Below are 27,893 nucleotides of genomic sequence, written 5' to 3'. Positions count from 1 at the left end.
CTCCTGAACGCTGACAGATTGTTGAGCACTGAGGCTTGAGCTGCCTGGTTAATCAAGACCACCCCAGCAGTAACAGCGGAAGTTAGCCGAGCAATCAAGGAAGTAATGCCAAGAATCAGCAGGCCCAGAGCTCATTCATCATCATCACAGACTTGATGTGATCCACGATGGCCTGTCACAGCACCATCTCTGTCTGTATGCACACTCCAGATGCACAGTCCACCACCACCAGGGAGCCATCTGTAACTCAGAGGGTGGCCATCACCTCTAAGGAAAAGTCCACATGGCCTGGGGACTCGATGAGGTTGATGAGGAAACCTGACTTGTCCTTGCTCTGCTTCATGAAGTTCAGGTCATTCTCCGGCAGCTTGTAGATGAATGAGATGGCAGTGGACTTGATGGTGATGCATCGCTCCTGCTCATCCTTGTGGGTGTCTGTGAAGTGCATCTCCCCTTTGAGGGCAGAGGCAATGATGCCTGCCTTACACACCAGGGAGTCTGTCAGTGTGGACTTGTCATGGTCCACGTGTGCAATGACAGACATATTCCGGATGTTGGCCTTCTTGTCCATGATGGCTCAGATCTGATCCACTGTGAAGTTCACCATGGTGGCAGATGGCGGTGGATTCTCCCGAGCAAAGGTGAAAAGTGAGCTCTAGAAGAGTTCCCCATCGTGGGGATCCCTTACCGGAAAAACCAGGCTTGCAGTGAGGGTCCCTGTTTGGCATCAGATGTGGGTCCACAACGTCCAGCAGAAAGCCCACACTCCACCAAGAGCAAGTGCAACCAAGCAAAGACCACTCATGGAGTGTGTCAGAGGGCGGAACTCAATTTTGGTTTTCAACAGACTGTATATATACACATAATCATCCAATAATGTGAAAGGGCACCCATTGTGGATCAGTGGTGGCGAAGGTCATCCTGATCACACGCTTAGCATTGGGGATCATGTGCTGATGAGCCAGTCATGAGGAGGCAGACCAAACAAAGCACAGGGGAAGCATGATGCACTCTCAGGCCATCTGTAGGGAAAGGTGTGGAAGGAGGTGTGGCTATGGGGGGGGAATGCCATGTTGATGGAACAGTTTAAATTCTGATACAGGAAATGAGCCTAAGTTATGAAATGGCCCTGGTAGAGCTAGAATTTGGCCTACAACCTCTGATGGCAAACCTTAATTCAAGTTAGTTAGGAGATGCATCTGATTGGTTATCAGCCTTCTAGCCTCTCAGAGAAAGAGGGCAAAATGTGGTGGACCGTTAGTCAGCAGTGTCCATTAATAATGAGCCAATAAAAGGAGGCTTCAAGAGTTTGCAGAGAATTTTCAAGAACGTGACCACAAAAATGCGGATCAAGTCACATTTACTCTCCTAATTTTCTGCTTATCTTTTAGGACCCTGTTTTCCCCAGTAATCATAACATAATCATTCAGGAGATTTGAACTTGAAGAAACATTTCTTGGGATCTATCTACTAAAATGTTTTATCAACTATACATCTACTAAAAGATTCCTGCTTGTGGGAAAGCTTTTCAGTATCTGTAGCTTCAGATTCAGAAAAGTCCTGCCTCACTATTTCCTAGTCAGCAAGTGGCACAGGAAAAATAAATGGAGTGAATATTCCTGTTTTAAATAACCATCTAAAAGATCTAGCAGTGCACAGAAGGAAGATTCAGCTGTGTTTTAAAAAGATTCTTCAACTTAGAAAGAATCACTAAACTAGGAAGTCCTCTGTGCTTACTTATCACCAAAGCCATAATGTTGCAAGCAGAAGACTCACATATCACCGAGTACTATGGTCATATAATCTGTTTTTCAAAGTCCACCACCTCTTTTTGATAGCCATTTTAAGGACTCAGTATTAGGAACCTGTACAATTTCTAGCTGAAATTCTTTATGCTGTAATTAAGTTCATTTACTCTTTTGATCTTCAGGAAAGATAGCTGGCTATGATATTTGGTCAATGAAATTTTTTTTACTGCCCATATGTTTTAATTTCGTTATAGACAAATTAAAACCACTTCCAGGATAAGAATTTTATTTTACTCACTGTCTTCAGTACTTAATTTACCTATATCTTTAGGAATTCACAATCAAACATTCTATCCATTGCATAGTTACTAACATTTAAAGAGCAGTATTAGCTTTCTAACTGACAATAAGACTACTTTTGAGAAACATTAAGATGCAAGAGATTTGTTGCTGGAGAGATGTCTCAGTGGTTAAGAACAGTTGCTGCTGTTCCAGAGAACTGGAGCTTAGCTCTAGCATCTGCATCAAGTCGATCACAATTAGCCTCTGCAGGCACCTGCACACACACACACACACACACACACACACACACACACACACAAATAAAAATAAAATAAATATTTAAAAACCACAAGATACTGGTAAGGGTTCGAGATAAAAGTGAGTGGATCAGTTGATCAGTTGGAGTGTGGGAGATACTTTTGTCTTTCATGTGGATATTCAAAAGAAGCATGAACAAAAATGAGGGAAAAACAAATTACAATCCTCAGTATGTTGTCACAGTTCCATTGTTTTTATACTCATATAATTAAATGTGCTACTCATTAGCTTTACAGAATTCCATTAAGTTGTGTTACTTAACCATATGGTTAATAATAGAAAATATAAACACAGTTATATATTCATTTTCATTTTTTAGTAATATAATTCATTTAGGTATCTTAAAGCACTTAACACAGAGATACAAAAGCAGCTGCACTTGTCGGGCAATTTTCAAGAAAGATATTGAAAATAAGCATGTGGAGACTACTCTCATTGAGACCAGAACCAAGACTGAAGGTGTGGGGTTCATTGAAATCACAGTATGCTCCCTCACACAGAATACTCACTAAGGACAGAAAATGTTACTCTCCTCTTCCCAGAAATGAAAGCTTAGAAAATAAAATGACAAGGACTCTCCAAATGCAGAGATAATGGAGCTCGCCTACTGGGCTGGACCACCCAGTGGGATGATTTCCATAAATATCCTCTTAGCTAAGAAAATTGACGTCATGCAGCAGTGATGAAGGGTTCTAGGAGGGCTTGTTACTGTTGATCTTTAAAAAGCATTAACTTCAGAAATCAGAGCTGAATGCCATGAATTAGAAAACAGAAAAACTTAAACTAGATCAAATTGGTAACTTGTTGTACTACATGCTAATGCTGTGAGACCTCAAATCAGATAACATGTCTAAAGTTGACTGGTAGATTCTGGAACTCTCCAATTATGTGGGATCTCTCTTTGGAAGCTCTACAGGATCACAGCCTCGGACAGGGGCACTGTGCTCACTCTGTAGCTACTAGAAAGAACTTGTGGATTTACCCCTGTCGCATGGGATTATCAGCGTGCTCCAGAAGCCATAAAATATCTCTGGGGACGGCTTCTGTTTCTCCACACACAGTCAATCAGGCCTTAAGCAACCAGGACACAGATAAATGTTGTGTCTCATCCTTTCAAGTTCTTTCTGTTGACTTTACTGCTTTTTCCCTGGTGCCTTTCCTTGGGGAAGGGTTGGTGGTGTGCATGCATCATATTCAAAGTATTCAAAGGGGTTCAGGTACACCTATGCATACTACTTAAGATGTACATCAAAGTATAAAAACAATGATGAAAACAATGCCATCAGCCCCTGATCCGTTTCTGCATACCTAGTGGAATGTGATTTTTCAGTTCCTGAGCCAAACGTACCAATTGTTTTAGCCTCTTTTTGGTATCCCTTCTGTGCCTTTTTCAGTGCTCACAGCAGAGACATTTAGCATATCCTGTAATTTTATCTTTTACTTGGAGTTAGCAGTTGAGCAGCTTTGAACTTGCTTATGTTTTTGTGTGTGTGTGTGTGTGTGTGCGTGTGTGTGTGTGCGCGCGTGCGCGTGTATGTGTGTGCGCGCGCACCAGACATTGCTGTCAGGTGTCTTGGCTTGCCACATTATTTTTTGAGATGGGTTTCTCACTGAACTTAGCGCTTATTTATTTGACTAGTCTAGCTTGTGAGCAAGCCCAGGGATCTGCCTGTCTCAGCCTTTCCATCAGTGAGATTACAGATGCCTGCCTCCTCGTCTAACTTTATATGGGTGCTAGGAATCTAAACCCAGGTCCTCGTGCTTGTGTAACAAGCACCTTATACTGTTTAAGCCATCTCCCCAGCACACTTGCTGAGAATTTTTAGGAAGTCTACACTTTTCAAGGGAACCTAAACCCATCTGCTAGTGAGTTAGGATACATCAGGTGAGCCTGAGCTGTTAGTGTTTTTTTTCTCTCCCCTCTTGCAATTGGCCTCCTGGAAAACTGTGACTCTTCACTCTGGACTAGTTCAACTCTGCCCTTGAGCCTCAGAGTCCTGCAGCATCTGCATCATTATTTAAGGGATCTATTTGCCCTTCATGTGATCCCTGTTTCCAAGATCTGATGCCTTTATTATTTTTCTTTAATTCATGTTCTCTCTTATTTGGAAAAGCACATTCACCTCAATTTTCTATCAGACGGATGCTTGGGAAATACAGCTTTTGAAAGGTGGCATGCTTGAAGTGTCATTCTACCCTTACAATCAATTTGCAGTTTGGCTCGGACTGGAATGTTGTTCTCAGAATTTTAAAAGTATCACTCCACAGTACTGAGAGGTGCTTCTGATACTCCACATGTTGCTAGGGAGAAGTAAAATAATGCTTGACATTTGGTCTTTTGTTTGTAAATGTGCTTGTGTGTGTTTGTGTGTTTACTCTTTTTATAAAATGTTTTTAATCTCTTCCCTCTTCCTAATAGACTAAAAAAGTCAAAATGGTTCACTTTGATTTGGATTTTTGTTCAGTTACTGTTAGGTACTGTATTTATACATAATGTAATTATACATAATGTAAGTTTTGTATTTATTTATTTATTTATACATAATATAAGTTTCTTCATGATTCGTTTTTGCATATTTTTAAAAAAATCAATGTCACTGGGGTACAATTTACCTGAAGTGTACCAATATCACAGATACTATTCATTGAGTTTTGCTAAATGTAAGCGACCACGTCTACATTCATTTAAGAACCAGTCATAAAATGGTAAAAGGGCTCTTCTGTCCATTTGCAGTCATTTCTCATCTCACTCCTGGTAACAGGCCACCATTGATCGATCGTGTGTCTGTCGCTGTAAGTTCATTAACTGTATCATCAGTTTTCTTTCTGATTGTTGATGCAGTAAAGAGCTCTAATTTTCATTTCATTAAACTCTTAGTCTGTGTAGATGTGCTGATATGTCTCTCTCTCTCTCTCTCTTTTTTTTTTTTTTTTTTTTTTTTTTTTTTTTGGTCTTTTGGAAACAGGGTCTGCCTGTAGCCACAGCTGGCAAGGAACTCGATATATAGACTCAGGCTGGCTTTGAACTCACAGAATCCGTCTGCCTCTGCCTCTGCCTCCCAAGTACCACCACGCCCAGCCCTAAACTCTCTTCTTAATCAGTAATCTTTCTCTGATTCTTCTTTTTCCTCCTTGTCACTACTAAGTTCCAGGAGAAGCCCATAATTACAGCATTAATTAGGACAGGTTACACTGCTACAAGCTATACCAAACTGAAAATGACTTATAGGTAGAGTTTATTTCTGTTCATTGCAATTGTGGTTCATGGTTGGTATGACAGTTCTAGTGGCAGGGATCCAACCTCCATTTACTTTCCTGTTTTGCCAACCTTAACTACTGTCTCCTGCTGTGCTGTGATGAAATGCTTCTCTAGCTCAGCTGTCCTCTCATGTGCTCTTCTATTAGTGGAAGAGGAGAAGACAATGAGGACAGGAGAGTCACTGTAAATAGCTCATTGTCTTGGATGAAACGTAGACACACGATCCTGCATAAATGTAATGTCGGATGAGAAATGTTGTTCTACTTTGCTTTCATATTGCCATGATGAAAACACTGTCTAAAATCAATCTGGGGAAGAAAGGGTTTCTTTGGCTGAAGGGTACAGTCCATCATCAAGGAAGGCCAAGGCAGGAACTCAGAACAGGAGCCTGGAGTACAGACCATGGAAGAATGCTGCCTACTGGCTTTTTCTCCTGGCCTGTGCTCAGCCTGCTTTCTTAAACAATACAGGACCACCTGCCCAGGGGTGGCAACCCACAGTGGGCTGGACCCTTCTATATCACTCAACAATCAAAATACCCAAACAGACATGGCCACAGGCCAATCCAATGGAGAAAATTTCCCAATTGAGAGTCCCTCTTCCCAGGTGTGTCAAATTGACAACTGAAGCTATCCAGCACATTGAGCCCTTGTCAAGTTGACACACAAACACATTGCTATTAAACGTTTTCATTTTTTATCCCCAAGATATGTTAATTTTACAACATCAGACAGTACAACTTTAAAAGTTCCATATGCCTTAAAAAACATTTTAAAAGTTAGTCTCTCTTAAAAGTTTCTAACTGTGGGCTCCTGTAAAATCTCAAACAAGTACTGTCTTATTTTATAAGGGAAGATTTGGGCAAACTTAAGCAAAACTGAAGTCCAGCAAAGTAGCTCCAGGATAGACATCTGGGATTTACTCACAATCTTCTGGGCTCCAATGGGCGTGGGCTGCTTCATTTCTCTGGCTTTGCTGTCCACAGCACACAGAACTTCTCTTATAGCTCAGGATGGCACCATATCACTCCTGCCACTGTCCTTAGTGGCTGTTCCATGGTCCTAGCATTGCCAATATGCCAGGGTCTCTACTGAAACAGTGGCTGCACCTTCACCAATGGGCTCTCCTGGCCTCTCAGAGTGCAAAGTCTCAGATTCTCTCCAGGACCCCCTTCATGCTTTCAACACAAGAACCATGCAGGAAACTCTTCCACATGACCAAATCCTACTTCCAGCTTGAGATGGAGGCCTGGGCCCCCTCTGGACCACAGCTTCTGTTTGCTGACCCTGAGGAAATACTTTCCAAAAGATTTTGGAAAATCTTTTGCCAAGTGATGCTGGTCTCTTGTTTCTTACAGCTGATTTTTCAGCCCCAGCTAACCAGCATCAATTGTCCCAGAAAAGCAAAGGTTTCACTTTTGTGGTCCTGGTCTCTTTTTAATCATAGCTAATTCTTCAGCTCCAGATGACCAGAAACCACATATTCTCAATTCAAAATATCATAAAAACATCCCTGATAGTCTCTGCTTCCCTTTGAAGCTTCACAAGCCAGGCCTCCATTGTTCGCAACTCTTTCAGCATAACTGTTCCCAGCTCCACAGCAACAAACTCTAGGTACTCAATGCTTTTTCACCCCAAAGTTTCAAATGCTTCTACAATCCTCCTAAAAACACTGAGGTCAGATCGGTCACAGCAATGCTCAACTGTCTGGTACCAATTTCTGTTCTGGTTTGTTTCTCCATTGCTATGTCAAAATACTCTGACCAATACCGCTTGGGGAATAAAGGGTTTATTTGGTCAGGTAGACAGCCTTCCTCTCCCACTAGAGACTCCATACTCTGCCATCCCTGTCACTGTCCACTGTGTTGTCAGCACCCTCATCCATTCCCCCCTGTCTGCCCTTCTGGTAAATCTAGTCAGCCAGAGGTCCCTGTTCCAGGAGGATCAGCTGTTCCTTATCAACGGCAATCCATTGTCAGTATTCCTTTGGATAGAATTGGGGTCTGCTGTTAATGTTTCCAGTAGTATGTTGGGTTACTGTCTGGAAGAGCCTTTATCCACCTTGGCCAAGAACTCGACTGAAGGTATTGCCTGTCTGGCTTTGCTGTTAGAAATGCATGTGAAAACATCTCAATGTCAAGAGCCCTGAAATGAATTTTTCTGTATGAAACTGTGTGTTTTGACAACACAGTGGAGATCTTTTTTAAACGTTGGAACCTCATTTAATTTTATGTCTTATAGAGTTTATAATGAGTAAAAGATTATATAAGCGTAATAATTCATCTGTAAACCTAGAAATGTACAGCCAATTTTGAAAGAGATGTACCCTAGCTCAGAAAAATGTTATTGAATAGGTTAATGCTGTTGTAATGAAATGCTTCTTTTAATTAAAATAAATTTAAAAAAAATCATACAAACAGCCCTGATAATCTTTACTTCCCTTTGAAGCTTCACAAGTCACACTTCCATTGACACCTCTTTTAGCATAACCATTCTAAGCTCCACAGCAACAGCTTACTAAGCTCTAAGCATTCAATGACTTTTCTAGTCCAAAGTTATACATGCTTCCACAATACTCCCATAAACAAGTGGATCAGGTTTGTCACAGCAATAGCCCACTCTCTGGTACCAATTCCTATTCTAGTTTGCTTTCATATTGCTGTGATGAAAACACCCACCAAAACCAAGTTGGGGAGAAATGGGTTCATTTGTCTTACAAGCACAGTCCGTCATCAAGGACAGCCAAGGCAGGAACTCAGAACAGGAACCTGGAGTATAGACCATGGAGGAACACTGCTTACTGGCTTGTTCACGTGTCTCATGCTCAGCCTGCTTTCTTATACAAGACCATGTGCTTAGGGGTGGCACTGCCCACAGTGGGCTGGACCATCCCACATCACTCAAAAACAAGGAAAATGCCCCCACAGACATGGCCACAGGCCAATCCAATGGAGAAATTCCCTAATTGAGGCTCCCTCTTCCCAGGTGTGTGAAGTTGATAACTAAAACTATTCAGCATGAATGACATCTTAGTGGGAGAGTCATAGACAGCTAAATCCAGCTTATCTAATAAAGGGAGTGGGGAAACAGATACTTGAAACAACTGCTCTAATTGCTTTAATTCTCTCATGTTTTTACATTTTGCTTCTACTATTGCATTGAAATGATCTTAGTCTGCTTTTCAGTTTCTATAACAAAATATTGGAGGCTGAGTCCTTTGCAAAGAAAATGGATTTGTTTAGTCTGTGATTCTGGTGGCTAAAAAATTCAAGCCACATGGCACCAGCATCTGGCCAGGAACTGTCATCCATTTCAAGACATGGTGCTTGGATTTGAAAATATTAGTTTATTAAATTAGGTTATTGAAATAGGATACACAGGGTAGCCTTGAGAAATTTAAAGAGCAAAGTGTTATGGGAATATACCATACCTAGTTTTCATGCTTATTTTCATTAATAGGTGGTCACTGCCCCACAGCTGACAACTATCATCACGTAGGGTTGGGCTTATTAGTGAACACCTTGGCACCACAAAGGAGTAAATGGATTTTTTTCCTCTGCCTGTCCTTCCCCCAAAATCCAGTAAGAATTGCAGGAAATGCTTGGCTTAGTTCCTACAGGTGTCTTTTATTCACCATTCTGGTGAGATCTTAGATTAGCTCCTTGTCCAAGGCTTCTCTCAAGTCCTGGATATTTGGCCCTTCCAACTTCAAAACCAGCAGTGGAGAATCTCACAGGTCATGTCTGCCTGACTTTAGGGTTCCTCCTTAAACATTTACCTGGTCAGGTGAGAGCCATTCAGATACTCTCACTTGTGAATCATTCAGCCTCAGTGTATTACTTGCCTAAATCATGGAGTTATTAGTCTCTTATATTTATTTGTTCACACGAAAAATGGAGGGAACACATAATGCATGTACAACAGTAGAAATGTAGGGGGCCTTCTTTAAAAGTCTACCTTCACAGTAGATCTTGGTGTTAGGAAGGTAGATGTACATGTGACATGTACTGGATAGATGTACTAAATAGATGGATAGATAAAGTATGCAGATAGAGCCAAAAGTTAACATTCCATATCACCCCCACTCAAAGCACTTCCTAGAGTTTGCATCTGAGAATTAACCATGCCATGAAGAGTGTAGGTTGCTGAAAGGATGTTTGTAGCATCTTGGAGATAGGTGGGGCTTTTTTAGAAGGGTTCAGCAGAAGCAACAACAGGCAATGTCAACCTTTATGGAAACAGTTCTATCTGAAAGACTCCCAAACTGCATAACTCTTATCTGTAAGGAGAAAGAAAGTCCTTGGCTATTGAACAGGGGATGTGAAGGAGAAGTAAAGGCAAGAGTAATTAGCATTACAAGTTCTAGATGGAACCAGAAAAAAGTCAGAACAGGGCAAATTTCAAATGTTCATATCAGGGTCCATTGGGATTTCTTTATGGGAGTGTCCAAAAGCATCCCTCTATTGGGTTCCTCCTCATTTTTTCTTTTGTCTGCCAAGTATATGTATGCATGTCCTTAATTTACTGACATTTTCTTCCATAATTCTGTTGAAAATCTGGTCAATCCCATTTAACTGAGATTCTTCTCCTTCCTCTATGGCGATGATGCATAAAGTTGATCTTTTCATAATGTCTCACATTTCCTGTATATTCCTTTCCTGTGTTTCAAATTTTTTTTCATATTCTTTGCTTGAGAAGTTCAATTCTTCTACTTTATCACCCAGTCTTAATCTCTTTTCCACTTCATTTGTTCTGTTGATGAAGCTTTCTCCTTCCATTTCAAATTGCTTTATTGAGTGATTCGCTTCCTTCTTGATTTCAGCCCAAGTTTTCTTCAATATTTCTATCTTTCATGAATTCATTCAGAAGTTTATCCCTATCTTCTTTGAGTTTTTTAGTTTGTTGTTTATGCGTTCTTTAACTTCATTGAGTTCTTTGATCATATTTATGATTGTTCTTTTAAATTCTGTGTTCTGGGGTTCCTTTAGAGATTTTTCATGTAGAACTCTTCCATAGGACTGGTGGTGTTAGGTAGGGACATATTATTTTGGTTTTTCACATTATTATTTTTTGTTGTGGTTTTGGCATGTGAATTTCTTTTGTTGCTTGTGATTCTGGTATGAAACACAAGCCTGCACTTATTGAGTTTAAGTTTTATTCTGTTTGTATTATTGATTTAGCTTGACTGCTTTCTGATTGGGTATGAATAGTTAGTTGGTTTAGGATTCAGGTTCTCTCTTTTGATTTTATATTGGAAGAACCAGACTAATTCAGGCAAGTTACCCAGGAGCTCTCCAGGAGAGTGAGGGCGCACTGGCTCAGTAGCCTCAGAAGGATAGGGCCAGTGCCAAGAAGAGGAGGTGGGAAAAGCTGTGCTGATCCCTACTAGCCAGCCTAGAAGGCTAAGCCCTGGAGCAGTGGGAGAGACTTCAGATGGTTCCAAAGCAGGGGGATGTACACAGCAGGATTTGGGTAGCTTACCCATGGAGGCTGAGTCAGGCACTCTCACACAGTCTGAGAGAGACTGACATGCAGGAGAAGTGATGGGAAAGGACTCTGGTGGAGTCTTTGGGATCTTTTATATATAGAATCATATCATCTGCAAATAAGAATACTTTGACTTCTTTTCCAATTTGTATCTCCTTTATCTCCTTCATTTAGCTTATTGCTGTAGCTAAGTCTTCAAGTAATATAGTGAACAGGAATAGAGTGTGCCTTCTTGATTTTAATGGGAATGTTTTCAGTTTCTCTTTATTTAATATGATGTTGGTTGTGAGCTTGTGGCATATTGCCTTTATTATATTGAGGTATGTCCACTAAATGCCTAGGTTCTCCATGACTTTTATCATGAATAGATATTGGATTTTGTCAAAGGTCTTTTCTGAATCTAATGAGATTATTATGTAGTTTCTGTGCTTGAGACTGGTTATGTGGTGGATTGCATTCATTGATTTATATATGTTGAACCATCCCTGTATCTATGGGATGAAGAAAGTTGATCATGGTGGATAGTCTTTATAAATGTGTTCTTGCATTCATTTTTTGAATATTTTATTGAGCATTTTTGCATATATGCTCATCAGAGAGATTGGTCTATAATTTTTATTTTTTGTTGGGCCTTTGTCTGGTTTTAGAATTAGAGTAATACTGGCTTCATAGAAAGAATTTGAGAATGTTCCTTCATTTTAATTTTTTGGAATAATTTGAGGAGTATTGATAATAGTTCTTTGAAAGTTTTGTCAAATTCTGCACTGTATCTCCCTGGTCCTGCCATATCAAACTTCTGCCTCCCAAGGCTCGGAGATCATTGCGGAAGAGGAGTGGAGAGACTATAACAGATAGAGATGGTGGATGACCATGAGGATGTAGTTTTCCATTCAGCTGGTCAGTTATTCATATGGATTCACAGCAAAGGTGGCAGCATGCCCAAGTCCCATGAACACTCAAACCAGACAAAAATCCCAGCATAGACATGGGGAAGTGGGTAAGGAACTCCAACCCAACCTAAAGAACCTTTGGCAACTGATGGCTGCTGGGATGGGGAGAGTCAGTCTCTTTCAAGGAAATTCAGGACCCTTTCACTCATGAACTCACAGCAGCTGTGGTTCCTTGCACAAGACCTGCACAAGATCAATCCAGTCAACATGCTAGAATGGAGTAGTATGGGTTCTTAAGTTCCAACTCTAATGGAGAGGGAGAAGGAGGGTGAGTTTTTCTTTAAGGGTATGTCTCCTGGTAGATTGCTCATGTTCCAGTGGCTGGCTGTACACCCAGAAGTATGTGGACATTAAAAATTAGTTGGGTTATTACAAAAAGCAAAGAGGACACTAAGTTTGGGGTGTGTGGGAAGTGGAGATGAATATAAGAGGAGTTAAGGGAAGAAGCTTGGGTGAATATTATGAAAATGCATTGGATGAAATTCTCAAAGAATTAATTACAAAAATTAGGCACAGAAGAATCTCAAGGGCAAAAACAACCATTTTGGCAGAATTGCTTCCCATGGCTTAACATTTTTTAAAAAACACTTCATTGTGGTTAAGGTTTCACAGAGCTGTAAACATGACTTTTGTACACTAAAAGGGAAAAATATTATGATATGCAAATTATATCTTAATAAACCTGCTCCAAACAAATCTGTGGCAGAAGTACTGAAAATGTGATGTGTGGCAGAAAGTTTTACTTATTTATTTGAATTAGCACATAAAATTGTACATATTTATGAGATGCCATGTGATATTTGGTATATTATATATTATATAATGTTCAAATTAGTATTATACAAAGTTATTGCCTCAAAACTTTGCCACTTCTTTGCGGTGAAGATATTTAAAATACTTTCTTCTAGCTTCTTTAAAGCATGAGGCATTTATTGTCTATAGTCATGGTCCTGTGTGATAGAACACCAGAACTTATTTCTTCTACCAAACAGAGAACTTTTTAGATATTATTTTATTTTTTGAGATTTTTCATACATGATTATTGTAGTTGCATCTTTTCCATTCTCCCAGTCTCCCCTCAAGCTCCTCCCATGAACGTCCCTACTCCTTCTCAATTTCTTTTTCTCTTCTTTGATTTTTATTGGTCTGTGTGTATACATACATTATATATATGTGTGTGTGTGTGTATACATACATATATATACATACATATGTATATGTATTGCATTTAGTGGTGCTCATGTATACTTGTGTTTAAGATTGACTGTTTAGAATTAGATTATGTATCAGGAAAACAATGCCTGGAGAATACAGATTCTTGCTCCCTCAATATCCATTGATTTCCTGTAGCTCTTTATCTTAAGGTCAGATTCCATGAAAATCCCCCCACCCACATTGGCATATCAGCTGGTTTTGCCATTATGCAAATCTTGTTAGGCCACCATACTGTGAGATTTCATGGGTGTAGCTTCCTGATCATGACTAGAATACATTATCTAGCAGCAGGCCTCTTGTTATTCTGACTCTAATAATCTTTCCACTCCCTCTTCCATGATATTTCCCAAGCCTTAAGTGTTGAGGCTGAATTACAGATGCATCAGTAAGGATAGGAAGCCCACAGTCACTTATTCTCTGAATTTTGACCAATTGTAGAACTTTGTAATAGTCTCCATTTCAAAAAGATGCTACTTTGATGAGTAGCAAGAGCTATATTGTCTGTAAATATCTATATTTAAAATATACTAAGAAATGACTTTGATCTAGAAAAGTGACAGTAGTGGATTCTTCTTCATGGTCTATGACTTCTCCAACTATATGTATGTGACTATGTTTACAGTCTCATTTGTGGATTCCCTCCTACTGAGTGGTTCTTAAGTCCAAAGAGACAATGGCTAATTACCCCCAAAGCAAATGTGCCACTACTCCACTAATAGAGATAATTTGCTGGGTCAGTCATTGTTGTGGTTTGTAGGCTTTACAGCTGGGTAGGATCATTGATTGGTTTTCTTCCTTGCAACTAGCACAGTGTCTTCTGATACTAGGAGAGCTAGACTCCAGGTCATCATCTACCCTGAGTCAGAATGGCTAAGGTCAAGAAAACAATTGACAGCAAATACTGGCCAAGAGTGTGGGGAAAGGCAATCCATCATTTACTACTGGTGAGACTGCAAACTAGTATAGTCTCTGTGGAAATCATTGTGGAGAATTCTCAAAAAACTGAAAATAGGTCTACCATATGACCCAGCTGTACCACTCCTTGGCATATTCCCAAAAGACTTGTGTCACGGTATAGTGACCACAGTTCAAGCCTGGTGGGGTTGGAGACCCCGACGGATATAAATTAAGACATGGGAGATGCAGAGGTTTAGATGCCAGTGCAAGTTTATTGTGAATCAAATAGAGCTTATATAGGAATCAGACCAGGAGTAACCAAGAAGTAACCAAGGAATCACTAAGGATGCATCACTAACAGAAAGTAACCAGGGAATAACCAAGGACGCAGTACATTACTACATTACCTCACCAGCTGAAACTCACATGAAATTACAGTATCCAAGATTCAGCTACGTAATGTTTATAGTATCTAAGATATAATGTGTACTGCTTATGCTTACTCTTAACAACTACTAGAATTCATGACTTTTATATAGAAACCAAGCTATCAGTGCTGAGAGACTTCAGTGCCTATAAACTGAAACAGGACTCTTAGTTATGTTACTAAGATTGCCAATTAATCAGGGAAGCATAGCCTGTCAACTCAAACCGCAGAAGCAAAGAGCAGAGAAGCTCTTAAAGTGGCAGTCTTTCTTCAGTCTTCTTTCTTTAATGCCTAAATCAGGTCAAGCTGCCACAGTCTAATAAAGCTCCCAACAGACTTGACATCGTACTACACAGATCCTTGCTCAGCAATGCTTATTGTTGCCCTTTTCATGGTAGTTAGAAAATGGAAACAACCTAAGTGTCTCTCGATTGATGAACTGATAATGAAGATGTGTATATCTACACAATAGAATTCTAGTCAGCTGCAAAGAAAATGAAAATATGAAAATTTCAGGTAACTGGCTAGAACTGGAAACTTGTGCTAAGTGAGGTAACTCAGACTCAAAAATATAAGGGATGTATGTTCTCTCTCATTTGTGGATCCCAGCTCCAAATCTTTAAATATGAGTAAATATCCTGAAGTAATTGCAGGAGGCAAGAAAATGCAAAAGAACCATGAGATGAGAGGGGAAGGAGGAGCTTGAGAAGGGGATAGTAGGATACAGTTGTTATCAAGAGAGAAATGGGAGTTACTAAGGAGGAGGGAAAGGGCTATCTAGGGAGGAGAGAGGAAATAAAGATACATAATTCATAGGAGGTATAAAAATCATAGGGAAAAATATTATTTCAAAAACCTGCTGAAAACTGTATACGTGTGTGTGTGTGTGTGTGTGTGTGTGTGCGTGCATGCATGTGTATAGCTGAAGACTATGTAACAAAAGTCACCAGAACCAGTCAAGTTGTTGGTTAAGATAGTCCAAGAGACTCCCAAAATAATATAGGCTATTGCCACAACTCTTGGTTGCCTAGCAGAATTTGAAGGTGAAACCCAATTGCTAAAGACACAACCATACTTCGGACACAGAACTGGAGCAATTGAGCTGCAATTAATCTGGAAGCCTCCTCCTAGAAAAATTTTAATATTAAAAATGAACAGCGGCCTTGTTCTTTTGTGCCATGTTATTTTCCACACTTGAGTCACCTTTGCTGTTCCTAGATGTATCTCTGATGAGTTTCTTTCTCTTTTCATATTTTCTCCTCCTTCTCCTCTTCCTCCTCCTCTTCCTCCTCCTCCTTCCTCATTCTCTTCCTCTTCCTCCTCTTCCTTTTTCTCTTTCTTCTACTTCTCCTTTTCCTTTTCAGGCTCTCTCCTCATTTCTCTTCTCATGGAAAGACAATTTATCCACTAGAATGAGCTTCAGCTATTATAGTTTGATCACCATTTCATGTCCCATCTCTTATTTATCCAGTTCTCAGTTATATTTATTATGATCAGAGTTGATTAATATTTTGAAATGCCAAGAAATTGGTGGGCATTTGGGTTCAGAGCTTTGGAGAGAGAGTAAGGGCTGGGACTTTTTTGTTTTATAGTAAGAGAAGTTTTCATTTTTTGATTAATAAAGAGCATTAAGATAGATAATTTCATTGAATTGCTGAAAGAAAAATGGGGCGAAAATGATCAGCATCAGCAAAATTACTTTATTTATGTCATTAATATGTGTGTCTCTGGACAATGCAGAACTTCTTGGGAGCCCATAAAAAATAAAAAGCTGTAGCTACAGCGGCAGCCATGAATGGAGCATCTCCACTTTGATAACTTGTTTAGACAACAGGTAATGATGGTGAAATTAAGGAGAGGGATTCAAGAGCCAGAATACCTGGATCCAAATTCTCAGCTTTCAATTTACTAACTGTGTGTCCTTTCTTTAGTACTTAATCTTGCCAAACCTGTAATCCCTCTTGCATGAGAGACTGGGACAGGACAATCACAACTCAAGGCCTGCTTTGACTACATTATAGTTCAAGTCTAGTCTGGGCAACTTAACAAGTTCTTGCTTCAAAATTCTAAAAAATAAAAAAAAAAAATGGAGGTGGATATACCTCAGTGATTAGTTCTTGCCCAGCATGAGATGTCCTGGATTCCATTCCCAGCACATACAAACACAAAGGAAGAAATAACAATAAAGGAAAAACATAGAAAGAAAAGATGGGAAGAAGGTTACTAAATCTTTTCTATCGGTTTTCCAGTGATTTACATTAGAGTTATAACAGTACTTATCTCTAGGTTATCATTTCTACAGACAAGCGAAATATACTACTCAAAGAACTTATAATGATGTTTTGTGCATGGTAAACACAGAATGTTAACTATTATGTTTTATATATATCATGATATATAAACCATATAAATATGCAGAATGGTAGGGAGTGCTTTTCCATTTATCAGTGAGAAACTAGCTGAGATATTTTAAAGAGACTTGTCAAATATTTCAATGGTGAGTAGAGAGTAAAGTTGCAATTTAAATTCCACCAAGTAAGTGGTAAAAACCCTTACCACTCTGCCACAATCTACTAGTTTTAACATGTAGGTCAATACAGATAATTTCATCCAAAGTATTATTTTTCCTCCTGGGAGATAATTCTTTAGTAAATATGATTAACACTTGGATATGCTGTGTCTAGCTCACAAGGACTGCACAAGTAGTGGGTGACTGTAATGATTACTAGCAGCACCGTGAGCTATTTGAGATTGACCTAAATAAATATGATTTTCTAAATTCTTAGTAGAGCCACATAGGTTACCTGTTTGGTAATAAATATTTCTAGAATTGGTCAACATTAGGGGAAAGAATTTATACTTCACTCTTATTCCTTAGTTTACATTTGTGCTTGGTGGTAGAGAAATTGTGTATGGTAGCACAGGCCACCGAACAAAATAGAAGCAGTGAATAGTGCACGTGGGTTAAACTATTCTGCTTTCATTCTTGGCTTTCTAATTGAAATAAAGAAATTATATGAAAAATTCAAATGTATTATATAAAATGAGAACTTTCAATAATATTGAAGGTTATTTTAGTTTTTGTATTGTATATTTATATGAATTTTGACACAAGAATAGACTTGTGCCACCAGTAACAGGCAGAACACAGAGTAACTCCATTATCCCAAATAGCTCCCTGAAATGTGATGTCTTAAGTGGAGCTTTAAAAAATAAGATTAAAAGGTTAAACATAGAGATACAGGGGAAAATGTGAAAATTCAAAAAGATAAATTTGGATAAAATCTGAAGGACCTAGTTCTTCAGTTTATGTGTAAATGAGCTCTAATTTAGTGAGACAGTGTTACCTTTTTTAACCCTGGTTTCTTCATCTTTAAAACAATGTGGTCAGGCTAAGTAAGTCCTACTACCTTTATTTCATCTCAATTTCCAGAAATGTGATTCTATATTAAGTCATATGCAACCAAACATTTCAGGAAAAAACTTCTTACTTTAACTGCTAAAGACATAGATTTCCCTTGTCTTTTTCTTTCCAGTGGTCCACTCCTGAGATACAGTCTGTAACGTTATATTGGATGCATTTCTCTCTCTTTCTCTCTCTCTCTTTCTCTCTCATAAGTACAGTTAACCGAGTGTGTGTGTGTGTATTTGTGTGTGTTAGTATGTTCATTTGCATGCACATGTGTGTGGAGGCAGAGAACTGCCTTGGGTGGGTGTCATTCCTGAGGCTCCATCATCTTTCTTTCTTTTTGTTTTGATTTTTTTTTTTGAGAGTCAAGGTCACTCATTACCCTTGAACTCGCCAAGTAACCTAGGCTGACTAGCCTGCTAGTCCTAGGAATCTGCCTATTTCTAAAGTCTCAGTGCAGGGCTTATGAAAGTATGCCACCACGCCCAGTTTTTTCTTCTCTTCTTTCCTTCTTTTATTTTCTTTTCCTTTCCTTTCTTTTTGTTTCTTTCTCCTTCCTTCCCTCCCTCCTCCCTCTCTCTCTTTCATCTTCCTTTTCCTTTAAAATGTGGGCTCTGGCATTGGCCTCATCTCCTTGTGCTTGCAAGGCAGTGGGTAAACACTGAATCACCCCCTCAGCCTGGAGCTAGACTCTTAATTTCAAAGTGTATAATGCAGTATAGTTAACCATAGGTACAATGTTGCATAGAAAATCTACCGAACTTAATAACTTTACCTAGCTGAAATGCTTTTCACAGAAGTCCATTCTGCATTTCCTCCTGCCTCCAGTCCCCTAGCAATACCCGTTCTACTCACTGCTTCCCTGTTTCACTCATTTTGTATACCTCAGCTATGTGCTACCATGTAGAAGTGATCCTTCTGTGATCAGCGTATCACTTGTCATAACGTCCTCAAATAGACTGATGTTAATTATGGCAGAACTTCCATCCTTTTAAAAAGATGAATAATATTCTACTGTATTTATGTAGTATGTTTGCTTTAGCCACTCATCTGTCATAGGAATTTAGGCTGTTACTGTTACTGTCTAGGGCTGAGGACTGTTACTGTCTAGGTGCTGTGGTCTTTCCTCTTCTTAGCAAATTAAAGAATTAAAGGGCAGGAAAAATCTCAGCCACAGTAAAGAGCAACATGAAACAGACTTTATGTAAAAAATGAAGAATCACACCACACAGAGAAAACGACTCCCCACAAATGGAATCAGGAATCCAAGTCCCCTTGGGAAGGACTGGGTTTTTAAGGGTTTCAATGTGTCTCCCTCCCCTAATTTTGGGCTGGTCAACCTAAACAAAGAAGAGAAAGCTGACAGGTTTATGACTTCAAATGAAGAAGTCCAGCTTTGGTCTTATCTGAACTCATCAGATTGGTTGACTGGAAAGGGGGCCCTGTTGGCTAGAGGAGGACCCCCAGGCCTTTATCTCTGGCAAAGAAGCTATCTCTGTGCCATCTTTATTCCTCATCAGTGACCCTTTCCCTATCTCTCTGTATGTCTAAAAATATGGCTAGCACCAAGTGCCTCCTTGTCACATTCCAGCTGCTGTGAACAATGCTGGAACATGGATGTGGGTTCAGATAGCTTGTGGAGATCTTGATTTCCAAGTCTTTTTGGATAGATAGAACCAGCATTACTGAATCCTATGGTAATTCATACTGTCTTCCATAACAGGTGTACTACTATACTTTGCTGCCAAGACTATTTTGGGTGTCAAGTTTATTACATTAACACCCACATTTTTTGTAGGTATCGGTTTGCATTTCCCTGATGGTAAGTGAAGCTGAGCATCATTGCATATACTTTGTGGTTCCTTAGATGTTATTTGTGGGAAAATATCTAAGTTCTTTGACAGTTTCCTAAAAGTCAAGTTGTTTTTTCTTTTTTTTTTTCTAGAGCTGAAGATATTTCCTGTCTGTTTTGGATATTAGCCTTTTATTAGGTAGGCCTTGGGAATTGTTTTCATATTCCATTTATTTCATTGTTTGTTTCATTTGTTGTGTAGTGCTTTGATATATTTCTATTAGTCTTTTTTTTTTTTCTTGTATGGTTTGTGTCTGTTGCCTATGCTTTTGGTGTCATATTTGAGAAACGCTTATGAAGACCAATGTCATAAATGTTTTCTCCCAGCTTCTTCTAACGAATTATACTTTTTAGGCTTCTGCTGAAAGTATTTAATCCATTTTGAGTTGATTTTTGCTTGTAGTCTAAGAATGGAGACATTCTTCATACATATATCTATTTTCCCAAGCTACCTATGAAAAGCTTATCCTTTCTCACTGTGTACTGTTGATACCTCTTTTAAAGACCATTTGATCACATATTTATATATTTATTTCTTGACTCTATTCTGTTCCATATTTTGTATGTCTTTGCCTTTAGGCCAGTACTGTGCTGTTTTATCTACAGTATTATTGTCAAACATTTTAAAGTCGGGAATTACAATGTATCCAACTTTATAATTGTTAACATTGTTATAGCTATTTGAATCTTTTGTGGATGGACATATGTTTAAGATATTTTTTCTGTTTCTTCAGAAAATGCAGTTGGGATTCTTATAGGTGTTGTTATGAATCTGTAAATCATCTTGAGTAGTATGAGTATTTTAGCAATATTAATTCTTCTAATATCCATTGGTCAACGTACCCCACTGGAAATATTACTTCATCACACAAAGTATATGAAATCGAATTTCCTTTAATTCCCTTTACAAAGTATGGTTTGAATTACCACCCATCACTGTAATGATAGTTTGTCATATTGCTTCTTTTTCATGTCGACAGATTTATTTATTTTTAATTAAATTTGTTCTTAGACAATTTCACAAATGTATATAACTCACAGTGACCACTGTCACACCCCTATCCTCTCCCACCTCCTCAGAAGTCTTTCTCTTGAGTTTATATCTATTTTTTTTTTTTTTGGTTTTTGACCTACTGAGTTTAATCAGGACTGTCTGTGTGACCATGGCTTTGGAGTGAACCTGGTGGGTACAGCAGTGGTACTACTAATGTCAATGGCTCTCCCTCTCCCAGAATCTGTAAATACTCAACAGTTCAATGGTAAGGATAGGACCCCATGATCTCCTCCCCTTTCCATGACTGATTCTCGATAGGGTCAGTCTTGTGCCCATCCAGTATAGGTAACCACAGTTGTTGCGAGTATGATTGCAATGCTTGCATGAGTCTAGAGGGTAGCATTTCTCAGCCCTTCTGCTGATCTTCCAGCTCTTACATAAATCCCATATTATTTCTTAAGTGTGATAGTTTGATTAAACAATTCTAATGATTTGGCATAGTCCTTTTCAAAAAAGGATAAAACCTGAGGAATGACAAAGACTGAGAAACCCTGATGTCCATACTGTTCTCTCCACTGCATTGTCTGAAAAATTGCCGTAATTTGATCCCCCATACCCAGGCAAGATGAAGAATTAAGTGCACTGGGAAGTTCTGTGGGATTTTCTCTGAAGTTGACTAGTTTTTCAGGTGATTTAATCCAGGCCTATTCCCCTTCAGCTGCACAGGTTCTTCTGAATACTAGGAGACTTGTGCTTGGTAGTAGATACTCAGCCTCTAGAATACCGCCATGTATTTGGCAGTAGACACTGAAATAATGGCAGCTGTGCATTTATTGTTTCACAGGCAAGACTATATTAATAGTGACAGAGCCATCTCTAATTGTGTTTCTAAGCTTTATTTTGCCTAAGAGCCATCTAGCTTCCACTCTAGGTGTGACTATCTGGCTGGAAGGTTGTCTCCAGCTTTCTCTGCTGTGCTGGTCCTGGTGCTTGGAGGAAAGTTTATAAAGTTTATATTCTTGTAGTGCACAGTAAGGCCTGCCTTCAGCACTCAGCTGCCATTACCAAGGGAGCATGCCCTGCAGGAAGATGGAGTCAGATCAACTACGACTGCACATGCATAGGAGTGAAGATGCATCTGCAGGGCTTGTTTCTCCACACCTAGGGACTGTGTACAATCTCCCTCTTTTAGTGTCAATTTTTTCAGTAGAAACAATTGCTCTGGTGACAAAATCAGTTCATGATGTCAAGGAAAGCCACTGGATGGGAAAATGGTGGTACATCAGGAGTCTGAGCTGACTTCATGAGCATGCCTGGTCCAATACGTATTTCAGTATTCATTTACCACCCGCCCCTGCTTTGTTTGTTTGTTTGCTTTTGTTTTGTTTTTGAGAAAAGATCTCAATGTGTAGTCCAACTGGCCTGAAACTTCCTATGTAGATCATCCCAGTCTGGCCTGGATCTCTCAACAACCTGCCTGCCTCTGCCTCGGTGCTAGGATTAAAAGCATGTGCCACCACTCCTGGCCCTACCCTCTCTCTTTCTGCAACCATTGCCTTTGGGTTTGAATGAGTTTTAATTTGCTAAGAACTTTACTATAATACTATGGTATCCAGTGGACGTCTGGCTCCTTAATATAACAAGTCATTGATATTTGTGTACTTGACTTAGAAGACTCCCATTTGCAGACAACCTTAAGGTTCATGACCTATGAGTGTTTACAGTTTAATGAGGGTATGGATTTGGGTCATATGCATCATGAAAGTGTTGTTTGGGCTTACTCACTAGCTTACATCTGGACCTATCTGCCACCAGTCATGCAATATTAATGTTTCTCTTTCTCTTCACTTCTTAATGTATAGGATATATGTTATGATTTAAGTTTTTTTTTTTTTGAGATATGGAGAAAGGTTATACTCTCAGATCATGAGACTCTAGAAACAAATTGTATTTGTAACAATTTCAGACATTTTAACAAAGATATATGTGTTATGAAGTTCAGATTTCCTAAAGGTCTGCAGTCATAATTACCCAAGTATTGAGTCTACTGCAGTGCCATTAACATATAAATGATAGCAACTCAGAAAATAGTGGCTACCTTTGCTGTGGCATACAGCAGTCCTTTACCCCTAATATGTGCATTCTATTTTGTTATACATCCTATGAGAAATGAAAAGCCTTCAGTTGCTAGATGTGTTTTAGTTTATATCTGAAAATATCCATTATTAACAAACATATGTTTCAATTAAGCTTAAGTTCCGATATTTATTGTAGAAAAAATAAATACAACGATAGTGTCTTAAACTATATATAATGTGGTTTCTCATCTTGCAAAATCTGGAAGATGATGGCTAAAGACTGTTTGGTAGTTCCATGATGTTGTCAAGAAGAAAAACCAATTCTTTTTTGAACTTCGGTTCCCTGGGCCTTTTACCTGATAGCCCAAAGTGGTGGCTGGATCGTTAGTCATTGTTTTCAAGTTAATATGAGACCATTAAAATAGATGAAATAATTTCAATATTAGGGATTGTGTGTTTCCATTCAACACTTTGAAGTCACAAAAAATAAAGCAATTTCTCAGTGCTACCCAGTAGTTAGGGATTCAACTGCATACAGGTATTTTCTGAATATTTTATAGAATATTTGTTTTACTTACCAAGAAATGTCAGCTGCCAATATTAGTATGATAGGAATTTGAAATGATTCACTTTATCTTCAGAATTATATTTATTTGTTGTAGTTTTAATATAAAGTATCTCCCAAGTCTCACATGTTGAAGAATAGTTTCTATGCAGAAATGTTTGCATGCATGGCTTTTGAGAGGTAATTATCATGAGGGTACTAACTTCAGTATGTTTATACATTGATGAGATTCTAGCCGAATGGGCTGTTAAATTGGATGTTCCCAGCCCTACTCCTTTCTCTTGTAGTTTCCTGACCACCATGAAGTGAGCAGCCTCCACTGCTATCCACTTCCTCTATCAGGACATTTGGCCTTCTGTCAGGCCCCAAGCAATGGAACCAATCAACTCTGATCCCTTCAAAACTGTGAACCAAAATAAGCCTTTCCTACTTGAAACTATTTCTCTAGCATTTTAATACAGTGACATAAATCTGCCCAGCACATCCTTTGTGCTCTCAGAAAACATGTTACCTTAATGGTGTTACATTAGAATGAAACTGTCTAATATAATAGCAACTAGCCACATATAGACACTCAGAGTTATCTTATCTAAGAAAAAAATTCCATTTCTTCTATCCCACTAATCACATTTCAAGTACACAATAGCCAGACATAGGTAAGTTACTCTATTTTCCCCTGAAAACTACACAATTCCGACATCTTTGGCAGGATTATATTGGAAGGCCGGTACAGCTAGTAATTCTTGGCAACTTATAATTCTCTTCTTGCTTCAGCTGGTGCTTGGGGTTATTGTGAGCAGTGAATGAGCAAACCAGCAGTATCAAAAGGGTTTTGGAAAACAGTTGAGTCTTCAAGAAACATTCTTCCTATTCAAGAGAAAATGAATATGTGTGAAATTAGAATAAAAGTGCAACTAAGCAGATAAATGGCTGTTAGGAAGTCATCAGCACTGTAGTATTTATAGATGGTTCTCCAGAGAAGTGTTTTGTGAGGAAACATTTTGGTTCATAAATTTTATGAGTAAAAAAGAGCCTTTTGGGGACAATGTGGTAAGCATTCATTTTAGAGGTCTGTCAATGAAGTTTGAAACACTTTAAGTTAGTATGATACCCAATGATGTGAAATCAAGCATGATTTTCTTATAAGGAAAGGAGAAAGAGATGTACCCAGAAAAGAAGAGAAGAGAATCCTGAGGGGTTTTGTTTTTCTGTTTGTTTTAGTGTTAAAAATACAGACATAAATAAGGCTGGGCCTGGTGGCGCATGCCTTTAGTTCTAGCACTAGGGAAGCAGAGGCAGAGACAGAGGCAGTCAGATCTCTGTGAGATAGAGACCAGCCTGGTCTACATAGTGAGTTCCAGGCCAGCTGGACCTACAGAGAGACCCTGCCTCCACAAACAAAAACAAAACAAAACAAAAACAACAAAGAAACAAAAACCCACAGATATACTCAGGTACAATCATATATTTAAAGCCTTTTTATTGAGCTGAAACATTGGAATTCATTTTGTTGACTTGCAGGCTGTAACTCTGCCTTATGCAGAACCTGCTAATGAATTAAATCAATATCCTGTCAACTGGTAGGCAGTCTCAACAAGTTCTGACCCTTCCACATGGAGACTTGGGGCTTTGACGTTAATCATATTAAACCACTACTAGAAAATCATTGGGATCTTTGAGAAGAAACTAATTGGAGGGGCAAACCACAGAACTATCAAGAGGTGTGTTGTAGGCAAAACTTTCAAAAAGGGGAAAAACTCTCAAAATAGAGTCAGAATGATTGAACATTTACATGATGATATATACACAATATTAAGGTTTGCCTCTTTTTTTGTTTGTTTGTTTAAGAACTGTAGGGATGGGGGTTGGAGAGATGGCTTAGCAGTTAAGAGCACTGACTGCTCTTACAGACGACCTGGGTTTGATTCCCAGCACCCACATGGTGACTATGAACTGTCCTTAATTCCACTTCCTGGGGAATTTGAAGCCCTCGTCTGACTTCTGCAGCATTGCACGACACAGATGCACTCACACATGTGCAGGCAATACACTCATACACATAAAATAAAAATAGTAAGTACAATATTTTAAAAAGAACTGTAAGGATGTATTCATGCAATAACATTGCACAAATAAATCTGGATATAGTATATTTTTCTTATCATCTCATATATTATTTTTGTTGATCTTTATATTGTTTTCAGATTCTATTTTGTTTATTTCTGTTCTTTGTTTTTGGGCCTGTTTGAGACAGGGTCTCCTTGTAGCCCCCACTGGCCTGGAACTCACTATGTAGACCAGGCTGGCCTTTAACTTACAGAGATACTTTTAGCTCTTCTAAATATTCTATAGTGAGCAAATGATCTTTTATAGTGACAAAATCTCAAAACTAGATAAAGAGCTGTGATCATCTCTTTCTTTGTGTTTTCATGAATTTTCATCTGATTTCCAAGTAGCCAAAAGATTTATAACTGTTCCACAGATAACTGAAACTGTCATTTTCAACACCGCTCATTTTAAAATTTGATGTGAGTCCAGAGGTATCTGATTTCAGTGTTCATTTTCTAATAAACAGGAATATTGCCAGTGGCTTCCTCCTGGAATTTTAGCACTTTCAAGGCCAGAATGTTGCATATGAAAAGATTGAAAAATTCCTCTAGGCAAACATTCCAAAGATCTAAAATGTTTGAAAATATGTATTTGAACAGCTGTGTTTTAATCTGGGATTTGAAAATTGTTCAGTGCTTCTCCATGCAGGTCTTATTTCCACTTTAAATTCACTGTGGAGTTAGGGACATTTGGTTTTCAGACTGTAAATTTGTGTTTGCAGAAGGGAGTCAGCTCCCAGCATGGTGGTATTTAGTTGCTATTGCCTGTTACAACATTTGGTGTTTTAGGAAAAGACACAGTAGCCTTAGACACAGACGAATTGCTATTTTACCACAGTGAACAAAATTGCTAATGAGTTACCATAGATTCTTAAAAGACACTTATCACTGTATTCATCAACTTTCCCCAAATGTAAAGATGCTCACAGATAAAGGGATTTATATGGCAGCAAGCCTGCTTTTGAAACTTGCTGACAACTACCTTCCTTAGTTTAATCCTATCTCAGAGGGGATTATCTAGTTTAGAATAAAGAGGTGTTCTGAGTGATGCAAGGAGTCAGGCAAGTGAAAAATCACCTAGGCCCGGGGACATCTCAATTGACACGTTCATCTCAATTATTTCTTCTGATGGTATCTGAAAAGCATAGAAAATTTATTGGGATATATTTAGGAATTTATTTAACCCTTCCTGCCAGTGAGTATGTGAACTGCTGATTGACAGTTTTGACTGTTTTCTTAGTTCATTGTTCTCTATGTGCAGAGTCATGGACTCTGCAGGTCACAGATCTAAAGGAAGGCCCTTTGAAGAAATCTGAAGTTCTTAATTTCAACATTAAAGTACATAAAATAAGCAAAAAACCCTGAAAGTTCTGCTATCCAATACTCCTCGGTAGAATGCTGATCCTCTGTTACTACTTGGGAGGACACTTTTCAAAATTACCATGACACCATGTGTTGTGAGGACTGAGTGATCACATGTGAGAAAAGTAATCATCAGTAATTCCTATGCAGGAAACTGAACTACAATAATGACTGGTCAATAACTTATGCCCTGGAGCAATTGTGGCTTGAATGATAGCTCTTTCTCATCACTGCATTCATTATCACAACTGTTTCAGTGAATGAACTGTGGCTCTGTGGCCCCAGACAAAGAAAATGATGCTCCATGTTTGAGGGTAACTGAGATGTCACAAGTTTAGAGACCAGAAGGAAAAAATAGAAAATGATGCCTTTTGTTTTGTGCAGCTGTGGGGCCAGTGCTTCCCTGCTTTCCCAGAAGCTCTGTCAGAGCAAACTGACCATCTTAGCTGAGAGCAGATAGGCTGTTAGATAAGGACTGTGATGATTTTAAAACCATCATACTTAAAAAAGTTCCAAATGGTTTAAAGTAGTTATTAAAAAAGCAAGTAGGGTCCAAGGGGAAAATGATTGGATTTTAGCATTTGTCTCAGTTATTGGGGAGTGGGGGGAAGAAATAGGTTTATTGCATCTTACTCTTCCAAGTGACAGTTCACTTAAGGAAGCCTCAGCAGAACTTAAGCAAGCCAGGAATGTGGAGGTAGGAACAGAAGCACAGACTGTGGAGGAACACTGGTTACTGGCTTGCTCCTCTGGCCTGAGCTCATCCTGATTTCTTTTTTTTTTTTTAAATATTTTATGTATTATTTTTATTTTTGCACATGAGTGTATTGCCTGATGGAGGTAGTGCATCTGTCTCATGAAACACCCATGGAGGTCAGAAGAGGTTGTTGAAAGCCCCTGGAACTTGAGTTACCTACAGTTGTTGCCAACATGAGGGTGCTGG

The 27,893-nt window shown here is 38.9% G+C and overlaps 1 protein-coding gene and 1 pseudogene across 1 annotated transcript in view; one reads left to right on the top strand and one right to left on the bottom strand.

Moving 5' to 3' along the window:
- Inpp4b (inositol polyphosphate-4-phosphatase type II B) overlaps window positions 1–27,893 on the top strand; it is a 939,536-nt gene that overhangs the window by 253,110 nt on the left and 658,533 nt on the right. The window lies entirely within an intron of this gene.
- Window positions 116–607, bottom strand: LOC103742401 (annotated as a pseudogene).

The sequence above is a fragment of the Nannospalax galili genome, unplaced genomic scaffold, assembly GCF_000622305.1.
Source record: "Nannospalax galili isolate Female #2095 unplaced genomic scaffold, S.galili_v1.0 scaffold359, whole genome shotgun sequence".
In the NCBI taxonomy this organism is placed as follows: domain Eukaryota; kingdom Metazoa; phylum Chordata; class Mammalia; order Rodentia; family Spalacidae; genus Nannospalax; species Nannospalax galili.
The sequence above is the reverse complement of the archived record's forward strand: the minus strand, read 5'-3'. Positions and strand labels throughout refer to the sequence as shown.